The sequence below is a fragment of the Hirundo rustica genome, chromosome 3 (genome assembly GCF_015227805.2).
Source record: "Hirundo rustica isolate bHirRus1 chromosome 3, bHirRus1.pri.v3, whole genome shotgun sequence".
NCBI classification, from domain to species: Eukaryota; Metazoa; Chordata; class Aves; order Passeriformes; family Hirundinidae; genus Hirundo; species Hirundo rustica.
Genome location: NC_053452.1, coordinates 87,484,583 through 87,500,749, shown reverse-complemented (window position 1 = coordinate 87,500,749; position 16,167 = coordinate 87,484,583). Strand labels below are relative to the sequence as shown.

Sequence of the window (16,167 nt, the reverse complement as noted above, 5' to 3'; positions counted from 1 at the left end):
TAATTTAATTCGTGTTCTGGTTATAGTCTTTTTTCTCTGTCAAGATAAAAAAGCCTCTTAACCATTATTCTGTTAACATTTCCTTTGTTGTTTTACTCCAATATGTTTTCCCATTCAGGGCACACATTTTTTAGTTTCTTCTTATCATAACATAAGGGGTTAACTTGTAAATATCCTACAAAAGTACTTTCTCTTTTTCCTCCAATCCAGACAGTCTTGTTACATTCTTTGCAGGTGGGGATCAGAGGAAGACTGCTTACCTCCCTTCTCCTCCTAGATATTGCCATCGGGTGATTGGATCTGTTCAATTTTAACCTCTTCATTCCATTTGTGATTCTCCCCCCTTTTTAGTGTAAACCAGTCTACTCGTACCCTGGATTCTGAAACTCTGTTCCTGGTAAGGTTTGAAGGAACCGTGGAGGGATTAGTTCCCTTCCCTATTCCCTCTTGGGGTTTGTGGAGGCCATTCGTGGGGTACATGGCTCGACTCAGGATTACCAGGGTTACCCATAGACCTATCCCTCTGCTCCACTCTTCGCCCGTTGGGTTGCCACTAGCGGCGGGGTAAACCATCTTCTTGGCAGCAGGGATATTCTTCCGGGTCCCTGCCGGTGCTCCTCTGAGCGTATCGCCTCTTGTACTGTTCCCACCTAGTTATTTTTATTTGATCCGCTCCACAGGGTACTTTCAACGTTCTCCTGCACTCAATTACGAGTGGATCCGCCCTTTTATTTAATCCTCCCCTTATCCCTTTAGTGAAATAGTGGAACCACTCAGGAGAATCCAATTCGAACAATCCCGATTCTGTGGCAACGTATAGGAATAGATTGGTAAGCCTGGCTTCCTCCTCGTAACAAGGTACACACAAATTCTAAGGTCTAGCTCCCCGGACACAATGAGTTACCCAAACTTGCTCACAATACCTGCACTTAAAATGAACAAAAGGATAGCAGGGACATCCTGCCTGAGTGCAACTTATCCGATAAGCGCTGGTCATTGGGTGTCTCGATGAATTCTTAGCTTTAAATCTCCAGGCGCTGAGGTGATTTTCTACTGCAGAGAGCTGCTGTGTTGTTCCACTTTTTTCACTCGGGAGCAATGGGTCCAGCCTTTTCTGCTGTTCTCACGGCAATATCTGTAGTGAGGAGGACGAGGAAAGGTCCCTCCCAATGCGATGACAGCGGTGCTTCTTTCCACACTCTGATTAGCACCCGATCACCCGGCTGGATTTTGTGGATAGCAAATCCCAGGGGGGTGCTTTGTGCTACCAGTCCACGCTTCCGGAGTTCCTGTAAATTTTTGTTAATCACAACAATATAAGACTGGATCTGACAATCCTCCACCCGGGGATGTCCAACTGGCATTCCATGCTCATAGGGCATTCCGTACAGCATCTCGAATGGAGATAATCCCGAACCTGAATGAGGTTGTGTCCTGATATTTAGGAGGGCTAGAGGAAGGCATTTGATCCAAGTCATCCTAGTTTCCAGCATAAGTTTTGACAACTGTGCCTTCAGAGTTTGATTCATTCTCTCTACTTGACCTGAGCTCTGAGGATGCCAAGGTGTATGATATTCCCATCTGATTCCCAGAGCTTCTGCCAGGCTTTTTATGACCTTAGATGTAAAATGAGTTCCCTGATCTGAATCTATGGAATCAGGGATTCCATATCTGGGAATTACTTCCTCTAATAATCTCCGTGCTACTGTTTGAGCTGTAGCCCTAGGGCTAGGGAATGCCTCCACCCAATGTGTTAATTGGTCTACTATCACTAGCAGATATCTATATCTACCTATTTTTGGTAACTCTGTGAAATCCACTTGTATTCTCCCAAAGGGGCGATATGCTAAAGGACGTCCCCCTAATGCATTGTGTTTGACTTTTGATTTATTAATTTTCTGGCATACTAAGCAACTCTGAACCTCCTGCTTGGCTAACTCAAAGATACCTTTGCATCTAAAGAATTTCAGAAATTGTTCTGCTAAAGCTTGAGTTCCCCAATGAGTTTGTGCATGTAATCTTTTTAATATGATCCTGGCATAAGCCTTTGGAATCAATTCCCGACCGTCAGTCAATTTTCATTTCCCATTTATTAAATTTCCCCCCATTTTCCTGAAATCCTCAATCTCTTTTTCTGTGGGATGAGGAGAAACTTCTCTAAGATTTTCTGTCCTGCTTTCCGGGGTGTCCAGGGTTAGGAGAGCTGCTTTCCTGGCTTCCTGATCAGCCAGATTATTCCCACGTATTCTGAACTGTAGTCCAGCCTGGTGACTCTTTACATATACCACTGCAATAGCTTTTGGTTCCCTTACTGCCTTGAGAATTTGCCTTATTAGATCCTCATGTATTAACCCTTTTCCCCTAGTGTTCACCAGTCCTCTTTCCTCCCAGATTTTTCCAAAGGTATGCACTACCCCAAAAGCATACTTTGAGTCAGTAAAAATAGTCCCTATTTTTCCTTTAAGTCTTTTGAGAGCTTGCAACACAGCATACAATTCACATGCCTGAGCTGACCATGAAGTGCCCAAGGGGCCTGATTTTATCACTTCCCCAGTTTCCCATCTATAATTGCATATCCTGATTTTCTTTTCTCTTTTATAACCCTGGCTGACCCATCTACAAACCATTTTTCCCCTTCTTCGAGCTCCTCGTCCTCCAGATCTTCCCTAATCTTTGTTTGTAATTCTACTAGGTCTATACAATTGTGTATAGGCTCAGATGAAGCTTCCCCAAACAGGAACTCAGCAGGATTACTTGCCTGTGTTGTCCTTAATTCTAATTCTGGAGCATGAAGGAGAATGGCCTCATACTTCAACAGTCTGGCATCCGTGAGCCATTTCTCAGCTTTTTGTTGTAAAATTGTTCTTACGTTATGTGGAGTATAAACTGTGATGGGAGCCCCAAAAGTAATCTTTTTGGCTTCTTCTACCAATAAGGCAACTGCTACTATTGCCTGTAAACATGTAGGCCACCCCCTGCTTACAGGGTCCAACAGTTTGGAAAGGTAACCTACAGGCTTCCTATCCCCAGCCCATTCTTGTGTCAACACCCCATGTGCTGTGTGGTTTCCTACATTTACAAATAATTGGAATTTCTTATTGATATCAGGGAGGTTCAATACTGGGGCAGTCACCAAAGCACCCTTTAATTGCTCTAATTCCTTATCATCCTGTTCTGTCTATTTTATCCTCTCTGCAGTTAATTTTTCATACAAAAATTTTGCTTTTTCACTATATCCTTCTATCCACTGTCTACAATAACTTAACAGCCTCAATAGCTGACGTACTTGTCTTTTGGTTTTAGGGGGGGGCAGTTCTATGATTCCAGCTACCCTTGCAGGGTCCAATTTCTTTTTTCCTTTTACTAACTAATGCCCTAAGTATTTCACCCCAGATTCTGTGAACTGTAACTTTTGTTTTGCTACCTTTAATCCCTTTTCCCCTAAAAAGTTTAACAAATCAATAGTGCATTCTTTTACACCTTCCTCTGTTTCACCAGCCACCAATAGATCATCTACATATTGTAAGATCTTGGTCCCTTTCCTAGGGGAGAACTGACTTAGTAACTTTTCCAATGCTTGTCCAAATAAATTTGGGGAGTCCACGAATCCTTGGGGAAGTGAGGCCCACCTTAACTGTTGTTTCCGGTTAGTGTCTGGATCCTCCCATTGGAATGCAAAAAAATCCCTGCTGCCTTCAGCTAAAGGGCAGGTCCAAAATGCATCCTTTAGGTCTATAACACTGTACTAAGTATCTCTCGGGGAGATCTTATTCAGAAGGGTGTAGGGGTTAGCCACTACAGGGAACCGAGTTCTTGTTCTTTCATTTATGGCTCTTAAATCTTGCACTAACCTATAATTCCCATCTCCCTTTTTAACAGCCAGTATTGGGGTATTGTGTCTGGACATACACGGCTCCAATATGCCCTTTTTGATCAAATCCTCTATTATAGGTTTCAGCCCCCGCCTCCCTTCTAAAGGGATTGGGTACTGCCTGATCCTTATGGGATCTTCAGGCTTTTCAATCTCAATTGATATAGGTTCCATAGCCAATTTCCCCGCTTCCTTCCCTGTGTGCCATACTTTGGGATTAATTTTGTCCTCATCTTCACAGGTTAGTTTATATATGCTAACCGTAATCTGTGAATTCTTTATGATGAGGTTGATCCCCAGTGCAACCATCAAATCCCTACCCAGCAGGTTGTAATCAGCCTCTTCTACTAGCAACATATCTCCCAAACAAATTTTATTCTCTGATTCTATTTCCACGTTCTTAACTATAGGTACCTTGAATGGCTCCCCTTTAGCTCTTATAACTACCATAGAATCTTTACTTACTCGGCATCCCGGGGGCAACTGTTTGAATGTACTTTTCTCAGCCCCTGAATCTACCAAAAAATCCATTTTTGTTCCCTGGGGTCCTATTTTCAATGTTATCAAGGGCTCTCCTGATGTTATGGACCCCAAAAGATAGAGCCCCTGACTTCCCTAGTCCTCCCGGAACATCTTCTCATCTCTCATCTTCTTTGGACAATCTTTTTTCATATGTCCCTTCTTTTTACAATAGAAACATTCCATTCCTTCCATCCATTTTCCTGAAGTCCCCTTTTGCGGGCGTGTGGCTCCCCTCGGAGGTGCTTTCCTTAAGGGTTTCTCCGAAGCTTGTGGGCGTTCCTGTTTCTGGGCTTCCCTTACTGCAGCTACTAACACCCTAGCCTGTATTTTCTGTTTTTCCTCATCCCTTCTCATGTAAACCTTCTGGGCTTCCCGCAGTAATTCCTGCAATCCCTTCTCCTGCCACCCCTCAATCTTTTCCAGCTTTTTCCTGATGTCCTCCCATGATTTTGCTACAAACTGGGTTTTTAAGAGTACCTCCCCCACGGGAGAATCAGGATCTGTCCCAGAGTATATCTGGAGGCTTTTTCTCAACCTTTCCAACCATTCTGTGGGAGTCTCATCTTTCCCTTGACATTCCCCAAAGACCTTGCTCAGATTTTGTCCCCGGGGCACGGCCTCTCTAATTCCCTGTATGATGATGTTCCTCATATCAATCATACTTCTCCTACCCTCCTCAGTTTGAGCATTCCATCGGGGATCTTGGCTTGGCCATTTCTGATCTCCAGGAGTGCTCTGAGGGTTCCTCCGTTCCCATTCCCGTATCCCTGCTTGTCTGATCATTTCCCTTTCCTCCGTATTGAACAAGGATCTGAGAATAGCTGTGAGATCTTCATACGAATAGATGCTAGTTCCCAAGAACTAGTCTAGCCTTTCGGAGACCCCTAAAGGGTCATCCATAAGCTTTCCCATCTCCTTCTTAAAGGCTCTCACATCACTGGTATTAATCGGGATGTTTACGTACCCGATAATTCCTGGAGCAGTGGGAATTTCCCTTAAGGGGAAAAGATTTGCTCTTTCACCCTCCCCTTCACTCTCCGTCTCATTCATCCTCTTTAGCTGTCTCCTAGTCCTCCTAGCGGGAGGTGAGTGTTTTGCTTCTGCCCAACCCTGCTGTGTGTTTGCAGGAGAATTAAAGAAAGCCGCCAGATCTAGATCAGGCAACAGGTCATCCCTTGTTGGTGCAGGGGTGTTTGTACTTTGTGTCCCCCCCTCCCAGTGGCTGAGTGGCTTGTACAGGTTCTAGCGGGGGAGGGAGCCCGACCGGTGGGACCGGGGCCACTGTCTGTGACTCCAACGGAGGGGCAGAGGGGAGAGACGGGGATATAGGGACCCTTCGTCCCAGAGGGGGTCCCAATCTCCCCGGGTTCTGTGGATTGTTTTGCTCAGGGAGGGGAGGGGGTGAGGGTACTATGTAAGGTGGAGGTAAGTTGTCTAAAGGCTCCCACTTATCCCTGGAAACATCGGCAGGGTCCTTTATCCTTATGGGTAGTAATTTTGCATCAATTCTACCCCAGACCCCAGCATATTCCCGTTCTTCCGCAGTTCCCTTTTCTCCGACATAACGTACCAGTGCCTTACATATCCATTCTTCAAATGTTCCAAACACGGGCCAAATTACGTGATCCCGTATTTCTACCCCACCCCATACTTCTATGCAATAATGCACTATCCGTTTCTTGGATTTTCTTTCCCTTATGGGGCATTCTTCCCAATGTTCTAACATCCATCCCAGCGGGCTCTCAACTGGGATTTCAGGGATTCCTTTACCGGTTCCCCGCTTTGTTTTCCTAAGATTCCTTTTGCTAGCTTTGCTTTTTGTCTGTCCCATGGTGTGGGTTTACCAGATACTTGCCCTCTGTGGGTGATCGCTCCCCCCCCGGGTTTTCTCTGGTGTGTGCGAGCTCTCTTCTCTTTACTTCCTCCCCGGACCGTCCCTGGTCCAAGGCTGAAAGGTTTACCAGTCCCCGGAACTCTTGTAAGGACGTAACCTTCCCTTTCAGCCTTCCTGTGACCGACCCCCCTTTCCGAAAACTCCCCGAGTTTTCAGGGCTTAACGTGTGAGGTGCGTTTTACCCCCCGAAACTTTCGCTTCCCCCGCAACCGACCACGCCCCTCGCGGGACTATGGAACTGCGATTTTGGGGTCCCACTCGCTTCGTGATAAAATCACGTCTCACTCACACGCTCGGTCACTCCCCACTCAACCACGCAATACTTACGATCCTTTTCCTGCGTGGATTCTTCGTGCACGTAGATTTTTATGAGTGGATTTCTTCGCCGCGGCTCCGGAGGTTCTGCTTCCAAAGAAAAACCTCCCCGAGTTCCCCGAGAGCTCTGACCTCGCCTATCTCCCTTTTAAATGTGGCTTTTGCTGTTTTTGTTCGTCGTGTGGTTGATCGGTTCCACCCGGATACCCCAGCTCTGCCAGGCCGCTGAATTCAGCAGGGCGCCTCCTGGTCAGAGACGGGGGTCCCTCGGGGGTCCCGGTATCACTCCAATCACGTCGGGGTCACCAGAATTGTTATAAATAAAATCGACCAAATTCAAAGTATCAAAATTTAGAATTTTATTTTGAGACAAAATATCAGTCTCGGAAAGCCACAATTTAAAAGGACAGCACCGAGCCCGGGATCGATGCCGGGTGAACACGGATAACAAGCTCTGTCAGCCTGGTATCCCCCCCAAGTTCACAATTTCTGGTCTCCGGCCACCCCTTTTTATACACAAGATCGCGGAGTGAAGTCCGAAATTCTGACGTTATCCTCTCCGAGGCGTCTTCATTAATTATTCAAGTCCTGGTATCGGAGGTCTGAATAGACCGGTAGGGTGAAACAATGCCGTTGATGGCCGAGCCCGAGTGTGTCGTGTATATGTTAATTTCGGCGGAGACGAGTAGAGATATCCATCTGAAGTGATTATCTTGGTCTCTGGACTTGTATATTCTTTTTCCGTTGTCTTTTGTATCCTTTCAGGGATTCCCGGCAGCGATAGTTTCTAGGCCCCCTCTCTGGTAATTCAAACAAGCTCTTTCTGTGTCCCTCCCACACCTTTTCAGGCTAGGGATATTTTGTATTTTGTTGAATCCCCCGTCTTCCCAAATTAACCCACAAAATGCTAAAACAAAACTTAACTTCTAACATGCTACTTTATACAGGACTTATAATCATACATTCAGTATTACAATTTATATTCTATTAACATGAAGTAACTTCAGAGCAGATGTTACATTCCTTTTTGACGACCTGTAGCCAAAGCATGTTTGTGTCTCTCTCCTGGTAGTTAATGCATGTTTGTGTCTCCCTCCTGGTAATTCTTAATCATGTTATGTCTCGTGCTTCCCCCTCCCTTGTCCTTTCAAGCGAGAGGAATTCCTGCACTCTCTTCTGAGTTGCTTAACTCTGAGTTAACTCAGAGTTTGTTGGATTAAAATAAAACCTTACATTTATTTAGATGATATTAAATTTTATCTATCAACACGAATTAACTTTAGGACATATATCACAGTTTCCAAAACTAGGGAAATAGTGACAGTTTAACACAGAGAGAAAAAACATCTAGTGGATGTTAAAAATGTAGGCTGATGTACTGATTTTATATATAATAAAAATTATGATAAATGAGCATGAATAAGGAAAACTAAGCTATCAGCTCTATTCATGTTCATTTTTCTGTCCATCTGAAATGTTTATTCACTCCTTTGTATTATGGATGTTTTTTATCTCAAACAGCTTCACCATGTCTTTGGTTTTGCCAAGAAGAAACTCTTAGACTTGCTTATTTTTTAAGATTGAAAGTCTTCCATTAAAAAAGTGGAGCACTTCAGTGCCTCAGGATGGCTCTACACCATATTCACTGATTTGAAATTATTGCAGCAGTTCACTTTTTGTAATACATGTCTTTCTTTTAAATGGTAGGGATTCTAGGCTTGCAAATGAGAAAATAATTTAAAATTATTGGTGTGCTTCATATTCTTAGGAGACCTTCATTCTTCCAAATTAGAATTCCAATTTGTGAAGCACTCCAATGACTTTAAATTGCTGTGTACTCTAGATCCAAACCCTAAACTTTCCAAAGTGAAACTGCTGAAATAATTTTGATTTAAATTACAGATACATGACTAGAATTTCCATTTAGCTTCATTTTAAATCCTTAATTTACAAAAAAACCTGAACTGAACCAACTACATAAATATAAACTCATATGTTTAGTTTCTGATACTCTTGAATTTTTCACAGTCGTGTTAAAAATTTTCTGTTTAATTATTATGAATGTCAAAGTATCTTTGGGAGAAGCTGAATTCTTTAATATCTTTTTGAAAGGGACACTTTATTTATTTTCTATCGCACTATATATAGAGAGAGACCTCAGACTACTTGCAGATTATTAAGTTTTTCTGTTTATGGCCCACAAAAACTCCTCTGTAGTTACCATTGACAGAACCATGGTCTCCTGTTGTAGGCTGGGAAAGCCAGAGGCAGGAGCTGATCATCATTTGGAGAGTCAGCTCTTTCCCCAGTTCTTCCTTTTATCTTGTACAACAGCAAGAATGTATATTGAAGCTTTGTTTCAAGGCGTTACAATGCAAGGTTTAGTCATGGGTGCGCATGATTTTTGCCGACCATCCACAACCTATCCTGAGTTATGAAGGACTAATACATAGCATACCAGTGTTTATACATAAAACAAATATAAAGTCAGAGAAAACATTTTATTCACAATTCAGATACAATCTGCTGGATGCTCTGCCCTATTATGCATGTTTTTTGTGTAAAACCATTGACCCAGAATTTTACGGACATTTGCAAAGCAGAGTGTGGAGCAGCATCCCATGCAAGGAAAAAAAATTATGCATAGCACTTCTATAATTCCATATAAAACCATCTGAATGCTCAGAAATGTGAGAGAAAAGAGCGAAATCTGAATGCACACTTTGTTGAATTGATATGTTGGCATTTGAGTTTGCCATATACAAACATGATTTTCCCCATAAATGTGTCAAATTGCCCAAAATTTCATTCAACTACAAGCATATTACCATTGTCACATAAAAATGTAAACAAGTATGTGATCTTCTATATATTTAAAATAAAGAACAATGTATTCTCCCATAGCCCGCTAAAGAGGTAGAAGGGATCTTGATACTTGACATTGATTTTTTCAAAGAAGGGCCACACTTACAGGTACATTGTGCCTCACAGTGCTCCACTGATGCCAATCACCTTAATCAGCTGAATAAACTTCAGTTCATGCCTGCTGTGCAAAACTGAAGAGGTACAAACAAGCAAAGCGAAGCACACCAGTGAAACTGGCTCAAATGTTACAAATAACATTAAAAAGGCATTCGGTTTAACAGTTAAACAACTAGAATTGAAATTGAGGACATATGCAGATATCCTGGTATTGATTTTAATTTGACCCTGCCTAAAAATGGATTTCTATGTCTTCTCTTGAGCAGAAGTAGTTGGAAGAGTGATTCTTCATTCTCCTGTTAAAGCTTTCTTTACATCCATATATACTTTCCATTACCTTTAAAAGAATACGTTATCATAAACACCAAAAGTTCAGACTTTTAATCTGAATAAGTGATGCCAATGTAATGAAATATTTTTGTCATGGAGAATGGTGTAAAGCCTCTTTCTCAGCTGTCTGTTCTCCCTTTCAAGCCTAAACTCCATGCAGCTCTGAACTTCCTGAGGTTAAGACTGTGGATGACAAAAATTGGTGTAAAAATATTTGTTGCAATGCCAAAGATGGTACAGGATCCTGTTATAAATAAATTCCGAGTATATCCATGCATATGAATATTTGTACAGTTTTCATGGAAAGTTTATGGTCTTGGTTGACTGTATAGTATCAATACTTTTGCATGTACCCAGTGACATTTCTTCACACCAAAGGTACCTCCAAAATGCTCACAGTTTATCCTGGATGGCTCTCTTTTTGAATGACATCTGTAAGCAGATAAAATTAATTAGTTCCAAACTTTCTTAGTTCCTCTTCTCTTTTCTGGAGAGAAAGCTGGGAGACCAACTTCAGTCAATAACCACATTACTCACTTTGTCTGCTGGCTTTAGCCCAAAGTCTTACAGTTAAGGATCACATTATAGCTGTGGATTTGACCCAGAGAATCTTCCTTGTGAGATCCTGAACCATTGCCATTCTTATCACCAGGAAAAGAAGGACAGTTCACTGATGTACTGTTTTAAACTCTACTACTCCACTGACCTGCCAGTGGGAGTCCTCAGACCAGCTGCAAGTTCTCTGCCACCATCAATTCTGTTTGAACAGGAAACCCTGCTTTTAAAACAGAGAAATTCAGTGCAGTGGGTAATGAGATGTGAGAAATTACATGCAAGCAGCATAGTTATTTTAGGACTTGGTTTTCCCTATGTTTTCCAGCCATTTTTCCCTATTCCCAGTTACAAAGAGAAGCACTAAGAAAAGGAACAAAATTAATCAGATGAGCAGCAGGAGAAACAACTAGTCATAATAAAAATATTTGCTCCTAAGACATGCTGATAGAAGTTTTCCTTTTGGAATATTGGTTAAATAATTTTTTTCTATACAAATTTATAGACTTTAAGGGAAACCAATAACATCATAACTAGGGAATTTGGGGGCAATTTTGGTTAATTTTCAGGAATTTTAAGTCTTAAATACAATACTTCAGAAAAAGGAAAAGAATTCCTCTGCCATGCTGATAAAGTGGAAATCACTTAATAATTAATTTATACCTAAAAATTTCTTGTCTAGAAATCCATAGTGGGAACCTTACATATTCAGTACACCTTATGTGAGAATGACAAAAAACTTGTTACATGAAAAATACATGTTGCATTTATTCGTAACAGACCATTGGAACATATTCTTCTTATTCTGATGTGTGAGATGAGAACCTATAATCAGCTGACCTCCTTTCATCTAAAGATAAGAGATTACTTTTATAGACTTGTTTGGGGGCTTTTTAGAAATTTATTTCGCATGTAAAGAAATAGAAAGCTGGAAATGAAGACTGTGTAAATTTTATGCAAACATTCCGTCTGCATTGAATTTCAGACCCTATTAACAGAAACATTGATTTTCAAATTTTAGACTAAAATTCCTCAGATTTTGGCTGGTTTGATACTTTTAACTATGAATTAATTGATAAAGTAGGCACTGCTCTTTTTTTAAAACTAGGTTTGTTTTTAAAACTAAGACTGTTTGTTGAGGAAGCCAAATTCAACTGTTCTGCCTCATGTTTCTAATTCAGATAAAACACAAAATCAGAAAACATTAACCTGGCTTCAGATTTTACTGCAACCTCTTCAAAGAGCTCTACCATAAACTGTCTTTCGAAGACACTCTTCGTTATATGTCCACTGGAATTGCATCTGATTTTGAAGCCACCTACTAATATTAATCTAACTGTTTTGTAACAATAATTTCAAGAACACTGAAACTCTCCAAATAAATTTTAAAACACATGCTACAAACATCTCTATCTATAATGACATAAAATTAAAAGATACTCTCAAAATTGTGCCAAAATAATTCTTGAATTAAATTTCAGTTTCTTCAGTTCAACATTGCCAGTGGCTATTGCTGACAATTGCATATTGTTTTGGAACTCTAGTGCTACACACTTGCCACCACTTAGTGATGTATAAAAAGACACATATGATTTTAGTGCTATGAGATCTGGATTCTCGGTCCTCACTGTTGCAGAATTCTTTATACTTAGCCAAAAATGACAGCTTTAGAAAAGAATGAGGATTTAAAATGGTGTCTATTACCCCTAGGCATCAGATATTTCTGAGGCGTTAAATTGTACAAAATTTCCAAATGTCCAAACCTTATCATCAGCTTGGCATATGGGCAACACAGATGTGAAAGAAGGAATATTAAGAGCTAATTTTATAACATTAATCTGTCTGTCAACAGCATACAAATGAAATTTAGGCCCACATTGACAGGTCATATTATTATAGAGTACCAGGTACAGATTAAAAATCAAAGCCTTGAGAAGAGAAATCTGTGTGACATCTGCAGAAATTTTTTTGTGGAACTGATCAAGCCACAGGAGGTAAGACAATTTCATTTGTATAGAAGAACCAATAAATAACACTTAAAAGCCCCTCTTACAAAGAACTGGATATCTACTTACGTCAAAGACAGCTATTACAGATTGGAGGCTAACTAGTAAAAATTTTGCTTAGATTCTCAAGGAACTGCTGGTGACTGTAATGATGAAAGCTTCCTAATGTATTGTGATCTGAAACCAAACTAATCCCAAAACAGCAAGTGCCTATCAGAAGGCAAACAGAACAACTATCAATTCAAGAGCATTAGTAGAAAAAAATGAGATTCTCAAATAAATAATCTAATTATAACATAAATAAAAGTTAAAATTAATTTCAGGATCCTATACAAATTTTTACAATGACTAACATGAGTATGAACAAGTTTTCCTGAAGCAAAGTTAGGATATTAACAGATCACATACAACCATTTAAGTTGCAAAAGACCTCTAAGATCATTTGGTTCAATCATTAATGTAACAGTGGCAGGTCCAACACCGAACCATGTCCCTAAGTGCCACACCTACACATTTTTTGAATACCTGAGGGATGTTGACTTAACTGCTTCCCTTGGCAGCCCATGCCAATGCCTTGCAATTCTTTCTGTGAAGAAAGGTTTCCTAGTATCCAATCTAAACTTCTCCTAATGCAATTTGAGCCCATTTCCTCTTGTTACTTGGGGAAAGAGACTGATTCCCACCACAACACACCCTCCTTTCAGGCAGTTGTAGAGGACAATAAGGACCACCTGCTAAGCCTCCTTTTCTCCAAGCAGAACACCCCCAGCTCTCTCAGTCAATCCAGACTGGACTTGTGCTCCAGCCCCTTCACCAGCTCTGTTGCTATTCTCTGGACTCGCTCCAGCACTGGAATGTCCTTGCAGTGAGGGGCCCAGAACTGGACACAGGACTCGAGGTTTGACCTCACCAGTGCTGAGTACAGGGCAACAATCAGTCCTTAGCCCTGCTGGCCTCATGGTTTCTGATCTATCGAATTGGTAACAGTTTCTCTGAGAAGACCTGACTGAATATTTCCTTGGGTTTGAAACACTGTTTAGCCACCAGCTTGAGTACAAGTTATAGGAAAAATATGAGGAGTAATGGGGACATGATCACCTGCTATTTTGAAGAGAAAAAGTACCAAATCCTAGCCAAAAAAATAGGAACATCTGAGAGTGTGTTACTTTGTTACTAAGAAAATCAAAGCAATTTGTCACAGGTGGTAGAAAGCACTCCCAGGTTACCTTCAACAGTAGCAGAGGAATCAATCAATCCATGTAAGTGTATGCCCGAGAGTGAAAGCATTTTCCCATGCTGTAATTAGTATAATGACTGATAAATATCCAGTGGTTACACATTGATAATAGATAACAAAGGGCTGATTATTGAACCCTGGGGATGCCTCAAGTCTGACTCCACATGGATGATTAAAAGTTGTCTGTAGGATGTTAAATCTATTAGAAGCATTCAAGTGTAATACAAATAATTCCCAGACATGTTTCAGGAGTAGAAAACAAAATTTCACGGTTTGTAATATCAAATGTTGCAGTAAATTTACAAGGGAAGGAAAGGAAAGGAAAGGAAAGGAAAGGAAAGGAAAGGAAAGGAAAGGAAAGGAAAGGAAAGGAAAGGAAAGGAAAGGAAAGGAAAGGAAAGGAAAGGAAAGGAAAGGAAAGGAAAGGAAAGGAAAGGAAAGAGGTAATGCTTGCCACAGTTTGTCACCAGACCATTTTTCATTCTTTATCTGCTGGGAGGAACTTCAGTGCAGACTTGAAATACTCTTCACCAGCTTTGTCCCAATTGAGCAAAACCCAAATGAGTTAGAGAAATTGAAATTAATTTGTAAAAAACAAAACAAAACAAAAAAATCAAGAGAGAAGGGGGAAACTATTGTCTCATAATGTGATTCATAATAGGAAATGTAGTGGACTGAGAGATGACTACATCAAACAGTATGAAATACTGAAGAAGGGTACTTGGAATATTTTTCATTTCAGTGTTGGGTACGTGAGTAGAAATAGACATGGAGAATCAGACATCTCAATGAAGTTTAATTCAATACTTTACAGTTGTAGATGACATTACATGTTTATGGACTATTGTCTAGTTGCTTTCATTTAGGAGGATCAATGAGGCATATGTCGATTATATTATGGATTTTTATGATGGCCTTTTATATGATGAACTCTGTGATGGTCTTCCAGAGTATTTGCCTTTGAAGCTATAATTCTATCCTCATTTGTCTTCTGAATGCCTGGAGTTTCCTTCTCATAGAAGAGTTTCAACCACAACCACTTTTACTGTTGTTGAAGTTGGACCATTCTGAAAAAAAAAATAGCTTTTGTAGGGGTAGAGGGATCAAATTACATAAATTCTGTTTCTGTAGCTAAATTAATTTCCAAGAAAACAGAATGAGGGGAAAATTCTGAATTCTGGGCACATTTGTGTCATATTTGCATTCTAGGTATCTTCTGCATCAGCAATTCTGACATAGCCCTGAAAGCAGGCCACAGTCCAAGACTGCTTGACAATACAAGAATGGGGCTTACCTGCATTTCTACAGGCAGTCATAATCTACTTTACTTACTGGTTCCATAATTCTTGTGTTCTGTTTGTGGTTCATTTCAGCCTGAAATGTGCCTGGGGCTGTACTTGCAGCTTGGTGCTACAAGGCTCACCATCCTGGAGATTGAGATACTGGTAACTCAGTACCCTTGCAGAGCGAAAATCTGAGAAATTTCTCTCCCTTCATAGTAGACATAGATGTTTTAATTTTTTTATTTTTTTTTTCCCCCTTGTGCTAATGCTAGTGCAAATACTAAGGGGCACTTTCCTGGCACACACCAAAACTATGACTTTCTGTGCCTGATTTTCCTCCTGTGCTAAGGAGATCAGCACAACATAAATACACAGTGCCTACCCAGTAGTCCTGAATCATACAGGGCCCATCCTAACCAAAAAGCTTTAGATCTGCCTCAGCAAACTGAGGGTGCTAACCATTTTCCAATCATTCTCAATAGGCTAAGCCAGAGATGCCTAGGGTCCACACTGCATCCCATCATGTTTTAGAAGGGAGAAAAGAGAAATTTCCTAACGCTTATCTCACCTCCGTTAAGAAAGCAGTTCTGTTCTATTAATGCTGAAGCTATCTGTGGGAATCATTGTATACAGGATCATGATAGAGCCCTGTGTTTATGGGCCTGCCTTAAACCAGAGTACAGGATAGATGTGTAAAATATGACTGATAGAGAAAACTCTTCTTAAATGAAGAAAAATAAATTTTACTAGTACAAATAAAACTTTTTCAATTACACCAGGGTCAGCTTGCAGAATAGGATGCATTGGGAAATGATCATTATGCTGTTAGTATGTAAATCTGTGAGGATGTTTGATCAGCCTTGAGTGACAGCACCTTGTCCTGCTACCTGGCCGAGATTTCAAAGAAAATATGAAGGAATCAAAGAGAACTTAAATGTTTCCTGTGATAGAGGTGGGGGGGGAAAAGGGGGGGGGAGGGGGGAGGGGAAGCAGTGATTAGTATCATTAATTAATGGACATTTGTAATCCATTCTTGCAATACCATAGGAAAAGATATCTCAAGGTCCTTCCCTGTTCAATGTATTGTATTAATACAGTTTTTCCTAAAGCTGGTTAATAAGGATCCCAGCCTCTTCAGAAAGGTGCTGAAACTTTTTTATTGTCCTCAATGGATT

At 40.7% G+C, this 16,167-nt stretch overlaps 1 protein-coding gene and 1 long non-coding RNA gene across 12 annotated transcripts in view; one reads left to right on the top strand and one right to left on the bottom strand.

Annotated features, from left to right (window-relative positions):
• ADGRB3 (adhesion G protein-coupled receptor B3) overlaps window positions 1-16,167 on the top strand; it is a 465,849-nt gene that overhangs the window by 327,990 nt on the left and 121,692 nt on the right. The gene's annotated exons all lie outside the window — the stretch shown is intronic.
• LOC120749947 (uncharacterized) lies at window positions 9,037-13,131 on the bottom strand. 4 transcript variants are annotated; one of them, XR_005699890.2, is made up of 3 exons: window positions 12,998-13,131; window positions 10,452-10,692; window positions 9,037-10,346 (listed from the first exon to the last, which is right to left on the bottom strand). It is a non-coding gene; the product is annotated as an uncharacterized LOC120749947 (long non-coding RNA). The 4 variants fall into 4 exon arrangements; XR_005699889.2 differs by having other exon boundaries at window positions 10,621-10,692; XR_009207608.1 differs by having other exon boundaries at window positions 10,452-10,689; window positions 12,998-13,093.